We start from the raw sequence: 18,195 nt of genomic DNA, 5'->3' as shown, positions 1-18,195 counted from the left end.
TCTGCAAAGCAGCCTTTTCAAGGGTTGGCTTGGGTGACAAAATGTCTTGTGTAGGCGTGGGTTTGTCTCCCTCTCGCTCTCTCTCCCTAAGATGTGTCCGGCATAGGCCAGGGTGCCACTCGAGGCCCAAACCAATTCTGGTTATCGCTTCTCGGCCTTTTGGCTAAGATCAAGTGTAGTATCTGTTCTTATCAGTTTAATATCTGATACGTCCCCTATCTGGGGACCATATATTAAATGGATTTTTAGAACAGGGAGATGGAAAAAGAGCTTGCTCTGTCCACTCCACGCATTGACCTGGTATTGCAGTACCTCCAGGAACGGTGCACCCCTTCTTAACCCAGTTTCCAAAAGCAGAACTCAATTCACCTGATTCATATTAGCCCGATTTAATGAATTGGAAGAAAGCATACGTCTTCATATGCACCTCAATTTGGCCCATTCACTTTTCACACTTCCTCCTTTTGTTTTTTATCTTTCACACTTTTGACTTTCTTTATTCATCCAAATAGCAAACTCATCACCACTCAACCTGACCAACTCGGCTATGTCCCCGTGCTGCAGTTCTCTGTCTTATCTAGATCATTTGCAATTGAATGGAATAGATCCCTTTTGGACAAAGTGGATTCACCTGCTGCTGCAGTGACCACAGGTGTGATAACATCTAGAATTGGCATCTGGTGCGATCTCTCCGCTTCCACTCCAAAGAAAGTTACCTGTTTATTCCTATCATGCATTGGTTTTTGGGGTTTTCTTTGAGTAATGATGATCTCTTTAGTAGTCTGTTGGCGCCCTCTCCTGGAGGAATAGTTTGCTTGCTCTTGGACATTCTAAAAGAGAGGTCATGATAGACATTGAGCTTCTGAGCTCAATTGGGGAAAGTCATGGGTGATGAATGTTTGCAACCTACTGCGAAGCCTCATACCGCAATATAAGGAACGTCAAATACTAAGAAAGGGCGGCCTATGAAAGAATTACTACTTTCAATAAGTACACTTAAACGGCTAATTGGGAATAGAAAAACTGTAAAAAGCCCTCTGAGAAAGCCCCCCTCTAACCTTTGATAGTAAGCTTTTCTGTAGTCTGCCTGTTGATGTATTTTCCGTTTGAACTGTGCACAACATGAAGAGACGGAACACTGGCGGCTTGTCACAATGCCCCCCGATGACATCACAATAGCGCTGCTGCCTAGAAAACAAGCTGCGCAGAAGAAGTTGTTCTTTGGGTGGGAGGGTGGGCTAGTGGAAGGAGGGGGCAATCTCTTTTTTTCCCGGGTGGTAGGGGGATGACAGGAGAAGGGAAGCGGGTGGTGAGAAAGGTACAGAGGGCAGGGTTTGGGGGCTGGGAAGGAAAGGGAAAAGATTAGGGTTTGGGGATGATGAAAGGGCTTTCTACGGGTAAGGATGGCAAAGGGTGGCAGTGACGGAAAGTCAGGCAACCTGTCCTGTCCGTCTTTTTGTATCGTGAATTGGAAAGACTGCAAGGGGGAGGGGAGTTGCTTGCGCCCTAAAGGAGGAGTTATTCAGATTCATTGCAGTGGGCGGCGGCTGCAAAACGCACCATTCTTCTTGTTTTGGCTCTGCAAAGCAGCCTTTTCAAGGGTTGGCTTGGGTGACAAAATGTCTTGTGTAGGCGTGGGTTTGTCTCCCTCTCGCTCTCTCTCCCTAAGATGTGTCCGGCATAGGCCAGGGTGCCACTCGAGGCCCAAACCAATTCTGGTTATCGCTTCTCGGCCTTTTGGCTAAGATCAAGTGTAGTATCTGTTCTTATCAGTTTAATATCTGATACGTCCCCTATCTGGGGACCATATATTAAATGGATTTTTAGAACAGGGAGATGGAAAAAGAGCTTGCTCTGTCCACTCCACGCATTGACCTGGTATTGCAGTACCTCCAGGAACGGTGCACCCCTTCTTAACCCAGTTTCCAAAAGCAGAACTCAATTCACCTGATTCATATTAGCCCGATTTAATGAATTGGAAGAAAGCATACGTCTTCATATGCACCTCAATTTGGCCCATTCACTTTTCACACTTCCTCCTTTTGTTTTTTATCTTTCACACTTTTGACTTTCTTTATTCATCCAAATAGCAAACTCATCACCACTCAACCTGACCAACTCGGCTATGTCCCCGTGCTGCAGTTCTCTGTCTTATCTAGATCATTTGCAATTGAATGGAATAGATCCCTTTTGGACAAAGTGGATTCACCTGCTGCTGCAGTGACCACAGGTGTGATAACATCTAGAATTGGCATCTGGTGCGATCTCTCCGCTTCCACTCCAAAGAAAGTTACCTGTTTATTCCTATCATGCATTGGTTTTTGGGGTTTTCTTTGAGTAATGATGATCTCTTTAGTAGTCTGTTGGCGCCCTCTCCTGGAGGAATAGTTTGCTTGCTCTTGGACATTCTAAAAGAGAGGTCATGATAGACATTGAGCTTCTGAGCTCAATTGGGGAAAGTCATGGGTGATGAATGTTTGCAACCTACTGCGAAGCCTCATACCGCAATATAAGGAACGTCAAATACTAAGAAAGGGCGGCCTATGAAAGAATTACTACTTTCAATAAGTACACTTAAACGGCTAATTGGGAATAGAAAAACTGTAAAAAGCCCTCTGAGAAAGCCCCCCTCTAACCTTTGATAGTAAGCTTTTCTGTAGTCTGCCTGTTGATGTATTTTCCGTTTGAACTGTGCACAACATGAAGAGACGGAACACTGGCGGCTTGTCACAATGCCCCCCGATGACATCACAATAGCGCTGCTGCCTAGAAAACAAGCTGCGCAGAAGAAGTTGTTCTTTGGGTGGGAGGGTGGGCTAGTGGAAGGAGGGGGCAATCTCTTTTTTTCCCGGGTGGTAGGGGGATGACAGGAGAAGGGAAGCGGGTGGTGAGAAAGGTACAGAGGGCAGGGTTTGGGGGCTGGGAAGGAAAGGGAAAAGATTAGGGTTTGGGGATGATGAAAGGGCTTTCTACGGGTAAGGATGGCAAAGGGTGGCAGTGACGGAAAGTCAGGCAACCTGTCCTGTCCGTCTTTTTGTATCGTGAATTGGAAAGACTGCAAGGGGGAGGGGAGTTGCTTGCGCCCTAAAGGAGGAGTTATTCAGATTCATTGCAGTGGGCGGCGGCTGCAAAACGCACCATTCTTCTTGTTTTGGCTCTGCAAAGCAGCCTTTTCAAGGGTTGGCTTGGGTGACAAAATGTCTTGTGTAGGCGTGGGTTTGTCTCCCTCTCGCTCTCTCTCCCTAAGATGTGTCCGGCATAGGCCAGGGTGCCACTCGAGGCCCAAACCAATTCTGGTTATCGCTTCTCGGCCTTTTGGCTAAGATCAAGTGTAGTATCTGTTCTTATCAGTTTAATATCTGATACGTCCCCTATCTGGGGACCATATATTAAATGGATTTTTAGAACAGGGAGATGGAAAAAGAGCTTGCTCTGTCCACTCCACGCATTGACCTGGTATTGCAGTACCTCCAGGAACGGTGCACCCCTTCTTAACCCAGTTTCCAAAAGCAGAACTCAATTCACCTGATTCATATTAGCCCGATTTAATGAATTGGAAGAAAGCATACGTCTTCATATGCACCTCAATTTGGCCCATTCACTTTTCACACTTCCTCCTTTTGTTTTTTATCTTTCACACTTTTGACTTTCTTTATTCATCCAAATAGCAAACTCATCACCACTCAACCTGACCAACTCGGCTATGTCCCCGTGCTGCAGTTCTCTGTCTTATCTAGATCATTTGCAATTGAATGGAATAGATCCCTTTTGGACAAAGTGGATTCACCTGCTGCTGCAGTGACCACAGGTGTGATAACATCTAGAATTGGCATCTGGTGCGATCTCTCCGCTTCCACTCCAAAGAAAGTTACCTGTTTATTCCTATCATGCATTGGTTTTTGGGGTTTTCTTTGAGTAATGATGATCTCTTTAGTAGTCTGTTGGCGCCCTCTCCTGGAGGAATAGTTTGCTTGCTCTTGGACATTCTAAAAGAGAGGTCATGATAGACATTGAGCTTCTGAGCTCAATTGGGGAAAGTCATGGGTGATGAATGTTTGCAACCTACTGCGAAGCCTCATACCGCAATATAAGGAACGTCAAATACTAAGAAAGGGCGGCCTATGAAAGAATTACTACTTTCAATAAGTACACTTAAACGGCTAATTGGGAATAGAAAAACTGTAAAAAGCCCTCTGAGAAAGCCCCCCTCTAACCTTTGATAGTAAGCTTTTCTGTAGTCTGCCTGTTGATGTATTTTCCGTTTGAACTGTGCACAACATGAAGAGACGGAACACTGGCGGCTTGTCACAATGCCCCCCGATGACATCACAATAGCGCTGCTGCCTAGAAAACAAGCTGCGCAGAAGAAGTTGTTCTTTGGGTGGGAGGGTGGGCTAGTGGAAGGAGGGGGCAATCTCTTTTTTTCCCGGGTGGTAGGGGGATGACAGGAGAAGGGAAGCGGGTGGTGAGAAAGGTACAGAGGGCAGGGTTTGGGGGCTGGGAAGGAAAGGGAAAAGATTAGGGTTTGGGGATGATGAAAGGGCTTTCTACGGGTAAGGATGGCAAAGGGTGGCAGTGACGGAAAGTCAGGCAACCTGTCCTGTCCGTCTTTTTGTATCGTGAATTGGAAAGACTGCAAGGGGGAGGGGAGTTGCTTGCGCCCTAAAGGAGGAGTTATTCAGATTCATTGCAGTGGGCGGCGGCTGCAAAACGCACCATTCTTCTTGTTTTGGCTCTGCAAAGCAGCCTTTTCAAGGGTTGGCTTGGGTGACAAAATGTCTTGTGTAGGCGTGGGTTTGTCTCCCTCTCGCTCTCTCTCCCTAAGATGTGTCCGGCATAGGCCAGGGTGCCACTCGAGGCCCAAACCAATTCTGGTTATCGCTTCTCGGCCTTTTGGCTAAGATCAAGTGTAGTATCTGTTCTTATCAGTTTAATATCTGATACGTCCCCTATCTGGGGACCATATATTAAATGGATTTTTAGAACAGGGAGATGGAAAAAGAGCTTGCTCTGTCCACTCCACGCATTGACCTGGTATTGCAGTACCTCCAGGAACGGTGCACCCCTTCTTAACCCAGTTTCCAAAAGCAGAACTCAATTCACCTGATTCATATTAGCCCGATTTAATGAATTGGAAGAAAGCATACGTCTTCATATGCACCTCAATTTGGCCCATTCACTTTTCACACTTCCTCCTTTTGTTTTTTATCTTTCACACTTTTGACTTTCTTTATTCATCCAAATAGCAAACTCATCACCACTCAACCTGACCAACTCGGCTATGTCCCCGTGCTGCAGTTCTCTGTCTTATCTAGATCATTTGCAATTGAATGGAATAGATCCCTTTTGGACAAAGTGGATTCACCTGCTGCTGCAGTGACCACAGGTGTGATAACATCTAGAATTGGCATCTGGTGCGATCTCTCCGCTTCCACTCCAAAGAAAGTTACCTGTTTATTCCTATCATGCATTGGTTTTTGGGGTTTTCTTTGAGTAATGATGATCTCTTTAGTAGTCTGTTGGCGCCCTCTCCTGGAGGAATAGTTTGCTTGCTCTTGGACATTCTAAAAGAGAGGTCATGATAGACATTGAGCTTCTGAGCTCAATTGGGGAAAGTCATGGGTGATGAATGTTTGCAACCTACTGCGAAGCCTCATACCGCAATATAAGGAACGTCAAATACTAAGAAAGGGCGGCCTATGAAAGAATTACTACTTTCAATAAGTACACTTAAACGGCTAATTGGGAATAGAAAAACTGTAAAAAGCCCTCTGAGAAAGCCCCCCTCTAACCTTTGATAGTAAGCTTTTCTGTAGTCTGCCTGTTGATGTATTTTCCGTTTGAACTGTGCACAACATGAAGAGACGGAACACTGGCGGCTTGTCACAATGCCCCCCGATGACATCACAATAGCGCTGCTGCCTAGAAAACAAGCTGCGCAGAAGAAGTTGTTCTTTGGGTGGGAGGGTGGGCTAGTGGAAGGAGGGGGCAATCTCTTTTTTTCCCGGGTGGTAGGGGGATGACAGGAGAAGGGAAGCGGGTGGTGAGAAAGGTACAGAGGGCAGGGTTTGGGGGCTGGGAAGGAAAGGGAAAAGATTAGGGTTTGGGGATGATGAAAGGGCTTTCTACGGGTAAGGATGGCAAAGGGTGGCAGTGACGGAAAGTCAGGCAACCTGTCCTGTCCGTCTTTTTGTATCGTGAATTGGAAAGACTGCAAGGGGGAGGGGAGTTGCTTGCGCCCTAAAGGAGGAGTTATTCAGATTCATTGCAGTGGGCGGCGGCTGCAAAACGCACCATTCTTCTTGTTTTGGCTCTGCAAAGCAGCCTTTTCAAGGGTTGGCTTGGGTGACAAAATGTCTTGTGTAGGCGTGGGTTTGTCTCCCTCTCGCTCTCTCTCCCTAAGATGTGTCCGGCATAGGCCAGGGTGCCACTCGAGGCCCAAACCAATTCTGGTTATCGCTTCTCGGCCTTTTGGCTAAGATCAAGTGTAGTATCTGTTCTTATCAGTTTAATATCTGATACGTCCCCTATCTGGGGACCATATATTAAATGGATTTTTAGAACAGGGAGATGGAAAAAGAGCTTGCTCTGTCCACTCCACGCATTGACCTGGTATTGCAGTACCTCCAGGAACGGTGCACCCCTTCTTAACCCAGTTTCCAAAAGCAGAACTCAATTCACCTGATTCATATTAGCCCGATTTAATGAATTGGAAGAAAGCATACGTCTTCATATGCACCTCAATTTGGCCCATTCACTTTTCACACTTCCTCCTTTTGTTTTTTATCTTTCACACTTTTGACTTTCTTTATTCATCCAAATAGCAAACTCATCACCACTCAACCTGACCAACTCGGCTATGTCCCCGTGCTGCAGTTCTCTGTCTTATCTAGATCATTTGCAATTGAATGGAATAGATCCCTTTTGGACAAAGTGGATTCACCTGCTGCTGCAGTGACCACAGGTGTGATAACATCTAGAATTGGCATCTGGTGCGATCTCTCCGCTTCCACTCCAAAGAAAGTTACCTGTTTATTCCTATCATGCATTGGTTTTTGGGGTTTTCTTTGAGTAATGATGATCTCTTTAGTAGTCTGTTGGCGCCCTCTCCTGGAGGAATAGTTTGCTTGCTCTTGGACATTCTAAAAGAGAGGTCATGATAGACATTGAGCTTCTGAGCTCAATTGGGGAAAGTCATGGGTGATGAATGTTTGCAACCTACTGCGAAGCCTCATACCGCAATATAAGGAACGTCAAATACTAAGAAAGGGCGGCCTATGAAAGAATTACTACTTTCAATAAGTACACTTAAACGGCTAATTGGGAATAGAAAAACTGTAAAAAGCCCTCTGAGAAAGCCCCCCTCTAACCTTTGATAGTAAGCTTTTCTGTAGTCTGCCTGTTGATGTATTTTCCGTTTGAACTGTGCACAACATGAAGAGACGGAACACTGGCGGCTTGTCACAATGCCCCCCGATGACATCACAATAGCGCTGCTGCCTAGAAAACAAGCTGCGCAGAAGAAGTTGTTCTTTGGGTGGGAGGGTGGGCTAGTGGAAGGAGGGGGCAATCTCTTTTTTTCCCGGGTGGTAGGGGGATGACAGGAGAAGGGAAGCGGGTGGTGAGAAAGGTACAGAGGGCAGGGTTTGGGGGCTGGGAAGGAAAGGGAAAAGATTAGGGTTTGGGGATGATGAAAGGGCTTTCTACGGGTAAGGATGGCAAAGGGTGGCAGTGACGGAAAGTCAGGCAACCTGTCCTGTCCGTCTTTTTGTATCGTGAATTGGAAAGACTGCAAGGGGGAGGGGAGTTGCTTGCGCCCTAAAGGAGGAGTTATTCAGATTCATTGCAGTGGGCGGCGGCTGCAAAACGCACCATTCTTCTTGTTTTGGCTCTGCAAAGCAGCCTTTTCAAGGGTTGGCTTGGGTGACAAAATGTCTTGTGTAGGCGTGGGTTTGTCTCCCTCTCGCTCTCTCTCCCTAAGATGTGTCCGGCATAGGCCAGGGTGCCACTCGAGGCCCAAACCAATTCTGGTTATCGCTTCTCGGCCTTTTGGCTAAGATCAAGTGTAGTATCTGTTCTTATCAGTTTAATATCTGATACGTCCCCTATCTGGGGACCATATATTAAATGGATTTTTAGAACAGGGAGATGGAAAAAGAGCTTGCTCTGTCCACTCCACGCATTGACCTGGTATTGCAGTACCTCCAGGAACGGTGCACCCCTTCTTAACCCAGTTTCCAAAAGCAGAACTCAATTCACCTGATTCATATTAGCCCGATTTAATGAATTGGAAGAAAGCATACGTCTTCATATGCACCTCAATTTGGCCCATTCACTTTTCACACTTCCTCCTTTTGTTTTTTATCTTTCACACTTTTGACTTTCTTTATTCATCCAAATAGCAAACTCATCACCACTCAACCTGACCAACTCGGCTATGTCCCCGTGCTGCAGTTCTCTGTCTTATCTAGATCATTTGCAATTGAATGGAATAGATCCCTTTTGGACAAAGTGGATTCACCTGCTGCTGCAGTGACCACAGGTGTGATAACATCTAGAATTGGCATCTGGTGCGATCTCTCCGCTTCCACTCCAAAGAAAGTTACCTGTTTATTCCTATCATGCATTGGTTTTTGGGGTTTTCTTTGAGTAATGATGATCTCTTTAGTAGTCTGTTGGCGCCCTCTCCTGGAGGAATAGTTTGCTTGCTCTTGGACATTCTAAAAGAGAGGTCATGATAGACATTGAGCTTCTGAGCTCAATTGGGGAAAGTCATGGGTGATGAATGTTTGCAACCTACTGCGAAGCCTCATACCGCAATATAAGGAACGTCAAATACTAAGAAAGGGCGGCCTATGAAAGAATTACTACTTTCAATAAGTACACTTAAACGGCTAATTGGGAATAGAAAAACTGTAAAAAGCCCTCTGAGAAAGCCCCCCTCTAACCTTTGATAGTAAGCTTTTCTGTAGTCTGCCTGTTGATGTATTTTCCGTTTGAACTGTGCACAACATGAAGAGACGGAACACTGGCGGCTTGTCACAATGCCCCCCGATGACATCACAATAGCGCTGCTGCCTAGAAAACAAGCTGCGCAGAAGAAGTTGTTCTTTGGGTGGGAGGGTGGGCTAGTGGAAGGAGGGGGCAATCTCTTTTTTTCCCGGGTGGTAGGGGGATGACAGGAGAAGGGAAGCGGGTGGTGAGAAAGGTACAGAGGGCAGGGTTTGGGGGCTGGGAAGGAAAGGGAAAAGATTAGGGTTTGGGGATGATGAAAGGGCTTTCTACGGGTAAGGATGGCAAAGGGTGGCAGTGACGGAAAGTCAGGCAACCTGTCCTGTCCGTCTTTTTGTATCGTGAATTGGAAAGACTGCAAGGGGGAGGGGAGTTGCTTGCGCCCTAAAGGAGGAGTTATTCAGATTCATTGCAGTGGGCGGCGGCTGCAAAACGCACCATTCTTCTTGTTTTGGCTCTGCAAAGCAGCCTTTTCAAGGGTTGGCTTGGGTGACAAAATGTCTTGTGTAGGCGTGGGTTTGTCTCCCTCTCGCTCTCTCTCCCTAAGATGTGTCCGGCATAGGCCAGGGTGCCACTCGAGGCCCAAACCAATTCTGGTTATCGCTTCTCGGCCTTTTGGCTAAGATCAAGTGTAGTATCTGTTCTTATCAGTTTAATATCTGATACGTCCCCTATCTGGGGACCATATATTAAATGGATTTTTAGAACAGGGAGATGGAAAAAGAGCTTGCTCTGTCCACTCCACGCATTGACCTGGTATTGCAGTACCTCCAGGAACGGTGCACCCCTTCTTAACCCAGTTTCCAAAAGCAGAACTCAATTCACCTGATTCATATTAGCCCGATTTAATGAATTGGAAGAAAGCATACGTCTTCATATGCACCTCAATTTGGCCCATTCACTTTTCACACTTCCTCCTTTTGTTTTTTATCTTTCACACTTTTGACTTTCTTTATTCATCCAAATAGCAAACTCATCACCACTCAACCTGACCAACTCGGCTATGTCCCCGTGCTGCAGTTCTCTGTCTTATCTAGATCATTTGCAATTGAATGGAATAGATCCCTTTTGGACAAAGTGGATTCACCTGCTGCTGCAGTGACCACAGGTGTGATAACATCTAGAATTGGCATCTGGTGCGATCTCTCCGCTTCCACTCCAAAGAAAGTTACCTGTTTATTCCTATCATGCATTGGTTTTTGGGGTTTTCTTTGAGTAATGATGATCTCTTTAGTAGTCTGTTGGCGCCCTCTCCTGGAGGAATAGTTTGCTTGCTCTTGGACATTCTAAAAGAGAGGTCATGATAGACATTGAGCTTCTGAGCTCAATTGGGGAAAGTCATGGGTGATGAATGTTTGCAACCTACTGCGAAGCCTCATACCGCAATATAAGGAACGTCAAATACTAAGAAAGGGCGGCCTATGAAAGAATTACTACTTTCAATAAGTACACTTAAACGGCTAATTGGGAATAGAAAAACTGTAAAAAGCCCTCTGAGAAAGCCCCCCTCTAACCTTTGATAGTAAGCTTTTCTGTAGTCTGCCTGTTGATGTATTTTCCGTTTGAACTGTGCACAACATGAAGAGACGGAACACTGGCGGCTTGTCACAATGCCCCCCGATGACATCACAATAGCGCTGCTGCCTAGAAAACAAGCTGCGCAGAAGAAGTTGTTCTTTGGGTGGGAGGGTGGGCTAGTGGAAGGAGGGGGCAATCTCTTTTTTTCCCGGGTGGTAGGGGGATGACAGGAGAAGGGAAGCGGGTGGTGAGAAAGGTACAGAGGGCAGGGTTTGGGGGCTGGGAAGGAAAGGGAAAAGATTAGGGTTTGGGGATGATGAAAGGGCTTTCTACGGGTAAGGATGGCAAAGGGTGGCAGTGACGGAAAGTCAGGCAACCTGTCCTGTCCGTCTTTTTGTATCGTGAATTGGAAAGACTGCAAGGGGGAGGGGAGTTGCTTGCGCCCTAAAGGAGGAGTTATTCAGATTCATTGCAGTGGGCGGCGGCTGCAAAACGCACCATTCTTCTTGTTTTGGCTCTGCAAAGCAGCCTTTTCAAGGGTTGGCTTGGGTGACAAAATGTCTTGTGTAGGCGTGGGTTTGTCTCCCTCTCGCTCTCTCTCCCTAAGATGTGTCCGGCATAGGCCAGGGTGCCACTCGAGGCCCAAACCAATTCTGGTTATCGCTTCTCGGCCTTTTGGCTAAGATCAAGTGTAGTATCTGTTCTTATCAGTTTAATATCTGATACGTCCCCTATCTGGGGACCATATATTAAATGGATTTTTAGAACAGGGAGATGGAAAAAGAGCTTGCTCTGTCCACTCCACGCATTGACCTGGTATTGCAGTACCTCCAGGAACGGTGCACCCCTTCTTAACCCAGTTTCCAAAAGCAGAACTCAATTCACCTGATTCATATTAGCCCGATTTAATGAATTGGAAGAAAGCATACGTCTTCATATGCACCTCAATTTGGCCCATTCACTTTTCACACTTCCTCCTTTTGTTTTTTTATCTTTCACACTTTTGACTTTCTTTTATTCATCCAAATAGCAAACTCATCACCACTCAACCTGACCAACTCGGCTATGTCCCCGTGCTGCAGTTCTCTGTCTTATCTAGATCATTTGCAATTGAATGGAATAGATCCCTTTTGGACAAAGTGGATTCACCTGCTGCTGCAGTGACCACAGGTGTGATAACATCTAGAATTGGCATCTGGTGCGATCTCTCCGCTTCCACTCCAAAGAAAGTTACCTGTTTATTCCTATCATGCATTGGTTTTTGGGGTTTTTCTTTGAGTAATGATGATCTCTTTAGTAGTCTGTTGGCGCCCTCTCCTGGAGGAATAGTTTGCTTGCTCTTGGACATTCTAAAAGAGAGGTCATGATAGACATTGAGCTTCTGAGCTCAATTGGGGAAAGTCATGGGTGATGAATGTTTGCAACCTACTGCGAAGCCTCATACCGCAATATAAGGAACGTCAAATACTAAGAAAGGGCGGCCTATGAAAGAATTACTACTTTCAATAAGTACACTTAAACGGCTAATTGGGAATAGAAAAACTGTAAAAAGCCCTCTGAGAAAGCCCCCCCTCTAACCTTTGATAGTAAGCTTTTCTGTAGTCTGCCTGTTGATGTATTTTCCGTTTGAACTGTGCACAACATGAAGAGACGGAACACTGGCGGCTTGTCACAATGCCCCCCGATGACATCACAATAGCGCTGCTGCCTAGAAAACAAGCTGCGCAGAAGAAGTTGTTCTTTGGGTGGGAGGGTGGGCTAGTGGAAGGAGGGGGCAATCTCTTTTTTTCCCGGGTGGTAGGGGGATGACAGGAGAAGGGAAGCGGGTGGTGAGAAAGGTACAGAGGGCAGGGTTTGGGGGCTGGGAAGGAAAGGGGAAAAGATTAGGGTTTGGGGATGATGAAAGGGCTTTCTACGGGTAAGGATGGCAAAGGGTGGCAGTGACGGAAAGTCAGGCAACCTGTCCTGTCCGTCTTTTTGTATCGTGAATTGGAAAGACTGCAAGGGGGGAGGGGAGTTGCTTGCGCCCTAAAGGAGGAGTTATTCAGATTCATTGCAGTGGGCGGCGGCTGCAAAACGCACCATTCTTCTTGTTTTGGCTCTGCAAAGCAGCCTTTTCAAGGGTTGGCTTGGGTGACAAAATGTCTTGTGTAGGCGTGGGTTTGTCTCCCTCTCGCTCTCTCTCCCTAAGATGTGTCCGGCATAGGCCAGGGTGCCACTCGAGGCCCAAACCAATTCTGGTTATCGCTTCTCGGCCTTTTGGCTAAGATCAAGTGTAGTATCTGTTCTTATCAGTTTAATATCTGATACGTCCCCTATCTGGGGGACCATATATTAAATGGATTTTTAGAACAGGGAGATGGAAAAAGAGCTTGCTCTGTCCACTCCACGCATTGACCTGGTATTGCAGTACCTCCAGGAACGGTGCACCCCTTCTTAACCCAGTTTCCAAAAGCAGAACTCAATTCACCTGATTCATATTAGCCCGATTTAATGAATTGGAAGAAAGCATAACGTCTTCATATGCACCTCAATTTGGCCCATTCACTTTTCACACTTCCTCCTTTTGTTTTTTATCTTTCACACTTTTGACTTTCTTTATTCATCCAAATAGCAAACTCATCACCACTCAACCTGACCAACTCGGCTATGTCCCCGTGCTGCAGTTCTCTGTCTTATCTAGATCATTTGCAATTGAATGGAATAGATCCCTTTTGGACAAAGTGGATTCACCTGCTGCTGCAGTGACCACAGGTGTGATAACATCTAGAATTGGCATCTGGTGCGATCTCTCCGCTTCCACTCCAAAGAAAGTTACCTGTTTATTCCTATCATGCATTGGTTTTTGGGGTTTTCTTTGAGTAATGATGATCTCTTTAGTAGTCTGTTGGCGCCCTCTCCTGGAGGAATAGTTTGCTTGCTCTTGGACATTCTAAAAGAGAGGTCATGATAGACATTGAGCTTCTGAGCTCAATTGGGGAAAGTCATGGGTGATGAATGTTTGCAACCTACTGCGAAGCCTCATACCGCAATATAAGGAACGTCAAATACTAAGAAAGGGCGGCCTATGAAAGAATTACTACTTTCAATAAGTACACTTAAACGGCTAATTGGGAATAGAAAAACTGTAAAAAGCCCTCTGAGAAAGCCCCCCTCTAACCTTTGATAGTAAGCTTTTCTGTAGTCTGCCTGTTGATGTATTTTCCGTTTGAACTGTGCACAACATGAAGAGACGGAACACTGGCGGCTTGTCACAATGCCCCCCGATGACATCACAATAGCGCTGCTGCCTAGAAAACAAGCTGCGCAGAAGAAGTTGTTCTTTGGGTGGGAGGGTGGGCTAGTGGAAGGAGGGGGCAATCTCTTTTTTTCCCGGGTGGTAGGGGGATGACAGGAGAAGGGAAGCGGGTGGTGAGAAAGGTACAGAGGGCAGGGTTTTGGGGGCTGGGAAGGAAAGGGAAAAGATTAGGGTTTGGGGATGATGAAAGGGCTTTCTACGGGTAAGGATGGCAAAGGGTGGCAGTGACGGAAAGTCAGGCAACCTGTCCTGTCCGTCTTTTTGTATCGTGAATTGGAAAGACTGCAAGGGGGAGGGGGAGTTGCTTGCGCCCTAAAGGAGGAGTTATTCAGATTCATTGCAGTGGGCGGCGGCTGCAAAACGCACCATTCTTCTTGTTTTGGCTCTGCAAAGCAGCCTTTTCAAGGGTTGGCTTGGGTGACAAAATGTCTTGTGTAGGCGTGGGTTTGTCTCCCTCTCGCTCTCTCTCCCTAAGATGTGTCCGGCATAGGCCAGGGTGCCACTCGAGGCCCAAACCAATTCTGGTTATCGCTTCTCGGCCTTTTGGCTAAGATCAAGTGTAGTATCTGTTCTTATCAGTTTAATATCTGATACGTCCCCTATCTGGGGACCATATATTAAATGGATTTTTAGAACAGGGAGATGGAAAAAGAGCTTGCTCTGTCCACTCCACGCATTGACCTGGTATTGCAGTACCTCCAGGAACGGGTGCACCCCTTCTTAACCCAGTTTCCAAAAGCAGAACTCAATTCACCTGATTCATATTAGCCCGATTTAATGAATTGGAAGAAAGCATACGTCTTCATATGCACCTCAATTTGGCCCATTCACTTTTCACACTTCCTCCTTTTGTTTTTTATCTTTCACACTTTTGACTTTCTTTATTCATCCAAATAGCAAACTCATCACCACTCAACCTGACCAACTCGGCTATGTCCCCGTGCTGCAGTTTCTCTGTCTTATCTAGATCATTTGCAATTGAATGGAATAGATCCCTTTTGGACAAAGTGGATTCACCTGCTGCTGCAGTGACCACAGGTGTGATAACATCTAGAATTGGCATCTGGTGCGATCTCTCCGCTTCCACTCCAAAGAAAGTTACCTGTTTATTCCTATCATGCATTGGTTTTTGGGGTTTTCTTTGAGTAATGATGATCTCTTTAGTAGTCTGTTGGCGCCCTCTCCTGGAGGAATAGTTTGCTTGCTCTTGGACATTCTAAAAGAGAGGTCATGATAGACATTGAGCTTCTGAGCTCAATTGGGGGAAAGTCATGGGTGATGAATGTTTGCAACCTACTGCGAAGCCTCATACCGCAATATAAGGAACGTCAAATACTAAGAAAGGGCGGCCTATGAAAGAATTACTACTTTCAATAAGTACACTTAAACGGCTAATTGGGAATAGAAAAACTGTAAAAAGCCCTCTGAGAAAGCCCCCCTCTAACCTTTGATAGTAAGCTTTTCTGTAGTCTGCCTGTTGATTGTATTTTCCGTTTGAACTGTGCACAACATGAAGAGACGGAACACTGGCGGCTTGTCACAATGCCCCCCGATGACATCACAATAGCGCTGCTGCCTAGAAAACAAGCTGCGCAGAAGAAGTTGTTCTTTGGGTGGGAGGGTGGGCTAGTGGAAGGAGGGGGCAATCTCTTTTTTTCCCGGGTGGTAGGGGGATGACAGGAGAAGGGAAGCGGGTGGTGAGAAAGGTACAGAGGGCAGGGTTTGGGGGCTGGGAAGGAAAGGGGAAAAGATTAGGGTTTGGGGATGATGAAAGGGCTTTCTACGGGTAAGGATGGCAAAGGGTGGCAGTGACGGAAAGTCAGGCAACCTGTCCTGTCCGTCTTTTTGTATCGTGAATTGGAAAGACTGCAAGGGGGAGGGGAGTTGCTTGCGCCCTAAAGGAGGAGTTATTCAGATTCATTGCAGTGGGCGGCGGCTGCAAAACGCACCATTCTTCTTGTTTTGGCTCTGCAAAGCAGCCTTTTCAAGGGTTGGCTTGGGTGACAAAATGTCTTGTGTAGGCGTGGGTTTGTCTCCCTCTCGCTCTCTCTCCCTAAGATGTGTCCGGCATAGGCCAGGGTGCCACTCGAGGCCCAAACCAATTCTGGTTATCGCTTCTCGGCCTTTTGGCTAAGATCAAGTGTAGTATCTGTTCTTATCAGTTTAATATCTGATACGTCCCCTATCTGGGGACCATATATTAAATGGATTTTTAGAACAGGGAGATGGAAAAAGAGCTTGCTCTGTCCACTCCACGCATTGACCTGGTATTGCAGTACCTCCAGGAACGGTGCACCCCCTTCTTAACCCAGTTTCCAAAAGCAGAACTCAATTCACCTGATTCATATTAGCCCGATTTAATGAATTGGAAGAAAGCATACGTCTTCATATGCACCTCAATTTGGCCCATTCACTTTTCACACTTCCTCCTTTTGTTTTTTATCTTTCACACTTTTGACTTTCTTTATTCATCCAAATAGCAAACTCATCACCACTCAACCTGACCAACTCGGCTATGTCCCCGTGCTGCAGTTCTCTGTCTTATCTAGATCATTTTGCAATTGAATGGAATAGATCCCTTTTGGACAAAGTGGATTCACCTGCTGCTGCAGTGACCACAGGTGTGATAACATCTAGAATTGGCATCTGGTGCGATCTCTCCGCTTCCACTCCAAAGAAAGTTACCTGTTTATTCCTATCATGCATTGGTTTTTTGGGGTTTTCTTTGAGTAATGATGATCTCTTTAGTAGTCTGTTGGCGCCCTCTCCTGGAGGAATAGTTTGCTTGCTCTTGGACATTCTAAAAGAGAGGTCATGATAGACATTGAGCTTCTGAGCTCAATTGGGGAAAGTCATGGGTGATGAATGTTTGCAACCTACTGCGAAGCCTCATACCGCAATATAAGGAACGTCAAATACTAAGAAAGGGCGGCCTATGAAAGAATTACTACTTTCAATAAGTACACTTAAACGGCTAATTGGGAATAGAAAAACTGTAAAAAGCCCTCTGAGAAAGCCCCCCTCTAACCTTTGATAGTAAGCTTTTCTGTAGTCTGCCTGTTGATGTATTTTCCGTTTGAACTGTGCACAACATGAAGAGACGGAACACTGGCGGCTTGTCACAATGCCCCCCGATGACATCACAATAGCGCTGCTGCCTAGAAAACAAGCTGCGCAGAAGAAGTTGTTCTTTGGGTGGGAGGGTGGGCTAGTGGAAGGAGGGGGCAATCTCTTTTTTTCCCGGGTGGTAGGGGGATGACAGGAGAAGGGAAGCGGGTGGTGAGAAAGGTACAGAGGGCAGGGTTTGGGGGCTGGGAAGGAAAGGGAAAAGATTAGGGTTTGGGGATGATGAAAGGGCTTTCTACGGGTAAGGATGGCAAAGGGTGGCAGTGACGGAAAGTCAGGCAACCTGTCCTGTCCGTCTTTTTGTATCGTGAATTGGAAAGACTGCAAGGGGGGAGGGGAGTTGCTTGCGCCCTAAAGGAGGAGTTATTCAGATTCATTGCAGTGGGCGGCGGCTGCAAAACGCACCATTCTTCTTGTTTTGGCTCTGCAAAGCAGCCTTTTCAAGGGTTGGCTTGGGTGACAAAATGTCTTGTGTAGGCGTGGGTTTGTCTCCCTCTCGCTCTCTCTCCCTAAGATGTGTCCGGCATAGGCCAGGGTGCCACTCGAGGCCCAAACCAATTCTGGTTATCGCTTCTCGGCCTTTTGGCTAAGATCAAGTGTAGTATCTGTTCTTATCAGTTTAATATCTGATACGTCCCCTATCTGGGGACCATATATTAAATGGATTTTTAGAACAGGGAGATGGAAAAAGAGCTTGCTCTGTCCACTCCACGCATTGACCTGGTATTGCAGTACCTCCAGGAACGGTGCACCCCTTCTTAACCCAGTTTCCAAAAGCAGAACTCAATTCACCTGATTCATATTAGCCCGATTTAATGAATTGGAAGAAAGCATACGTCTTCATATGCACCTCAATTTGGCCCATTCACTTTTCACACTTCCTCCTTTTGTTTTTTATCTTTCACACTTTTGACTTTCTTTATTCATCCAAATAGCAAACTCATCACCACTCAACCTGACCAACTCGGCTATGTCCCCCGTGCTGCAGTTCTCTGTCTTATCTAGATCATTTGCAATTGAATGGAATAGATCCCTTTTGGACAAAGTGGATTCACCTGCTGCTGCAGTGACCACAGGTGTGATAACATCTAGAATTGGCATCTGGTGCGATCTCTCCGCTTCCACTCCAAAGAAAGTTACCTGTTTATTCCTATCATGCATTGGTTTTTGGGGTTTTCTTTGAGTAATGATGATCTCTTTAGTAGTCTGTTGGCGCCCTCTCCTGGAGGAATAGTTTGCTT

General features: G+C 46.2%; 12 non-coding genes across 12 annotated transcripts; all 12 read left to right on the top strand.

Moving 5' to 3' along the window:
* The first annotated feature begins 143 nt into the window (after positions 1–143).
* Positions 144–334, top strand: LOC142288760 (U2 spliceosomal RNA). The gene has a single exon (XR_012749394.1). It is a non-coding gene; the product is annotated as a U2 spliceosomal RNA (small nuclear RNA).
* Positions 335–1,721: 1,387 nt separating this feature from the next.
* LOC142288759 (U2 spliceosomal RNA) lies at positions 1,722–1,912 on the top strand. The gene has a single exon (XR_012749393.1). It is a non-coding gene; the product is annotated as a U2 spliceosomal RNA (small nuclear RNA).
* A 1,387-nt stretch (positions 1,913–3,299) lies between these two features.
* Positions 3,300–3,490, top strand: LOC142288758 (U2 spliceosomal RNA). Its single transcript, XR_012749392.1, has one exon. It is a non-coding gene; the product is annotated as a U2 spliceosomal RNA (small nuclear RNA).
* Positions 3,491–4,877: 1,387 nt separating this feature from the next.
* LOC142288757 (U2 spliceosomal RNA) lies at positions 4,878–5,068 on the top strand. The gene has a single exon (XR_012749391.1). It is a non-coding gene; the product is annotated as a U2 spliceosomal RNA (small nuclear RNA).
* Positions 5,069–6,455: 1,387 nt separating this feature from the next.
* LOC142288798 (U2 spliceosomal RNA) lies at positions 6,456–6,646 on the top strand. The gene has a single exon (XR_012749425.1). It is a non-coding gene; the product is annotated as a U2 spliceosomal RNA (small nuclear RNA).
* Positions 6,647–8,033: 1,387 nt separating this feature from the next.
* On the top strand, positions 8,034–8,224 carry LOC142288791 (U2 spliceosomal RNA). Its single transcript, XR_012749423.1, has one exon. It is a non-coding gene; the product is annotated as a U2 spliceosomal RNA (small nuclear RNA).
* A 1,387-nt stretch (positions 8,225–9,611) lies between these two features.
* On the top strand, positions 9,612–9,802 carry LOC142288779 (U2 spliceosomal RNA). The gene has a single exon (XR_012749412.1). It is a non-coding gene; the product is annotated as a U2 spliceosomal RNA (small nuclear RNA).
* Positions 9,803–11,189: 1,387 nt separating this feature from the next.
* Positions 11,190–11,380, top strand: LOC142288768 (U2 spliceosomal RNA). The gene has a single exon (XR_012749401.1). It is a non-coding gene; the product is annotated as a U2 spliceosomal RNA (small nuclear RNA).
* A 1,393-nt stretch (positions 11,381–12,773) lies between these two features.
* On the top strand, positions 12,774–12,965 carry LOC142288789 (U2 spliceosomal RNA). Its single transcript, XR_012749421.1, has one exon. It is a non-coding gene; the product is annotated as a U2 spliceosomal RNA (small nuclear RNA).
* A 1,390-nt stretch (positions 12,966–14,355) lies between these two features.
* LOC142288790 (U2 spliceosomal RNA) lies at positions 14,356–14,547 on the top strand. The gene has a single exon (XR_012749422.1). It is a non-coding gene; the product is annotated as a U2 spliceosomal RNA (small nuclear RNA).
* A 1,391-nt stretch (positions 14,548–15,938) lies between these two features.
* Positions 15,939–16,129, top strand: LOC142288788 (U2 spliceosomal RNA). Its single transcript, XR_012749420.1, has one exon. It is a non-coding gene; the product is annotated as a U2 spliceosomal RNA (small nuclear RNA).
* A 1,391-nt stretch (positions 16,130–17,520) lies between these two features.
* LOC142288756 (U2 spliceosomal RNA) lies at positions 17,521–17,711 on the top strand. The gene has a single exon (XR_012749390.1). It is a non-coding gene; the product is annotated as a U2 spliceosomal RNA (small nuclear RNA).
* The last annotated feature ends 484 nt before the right edge of the window (positions 17,712–18,195 follow it).

This window comes from Anomaloglossus baeobatrachus, unplaced genomic scaffold (genome assembly GCF_048569485.1).
Source record: "Anomaloglossus baeobatrachus isolate aAnoBae1 unplaced genomic scaffold, aAnoBae1.hap1 Scaffold_850, whole genome shotgun sequence".
Classification (NCBI taxonomy): Eukaryota; Metazoa; Chordata; class Amphibia; order Anura; family Aromobatidae; genus Anomaloglossus; species Anomaloglossus baeobatrachus.
This window is presented reverse-complemented; position numbering and strand designations above follow the sequence as displayed.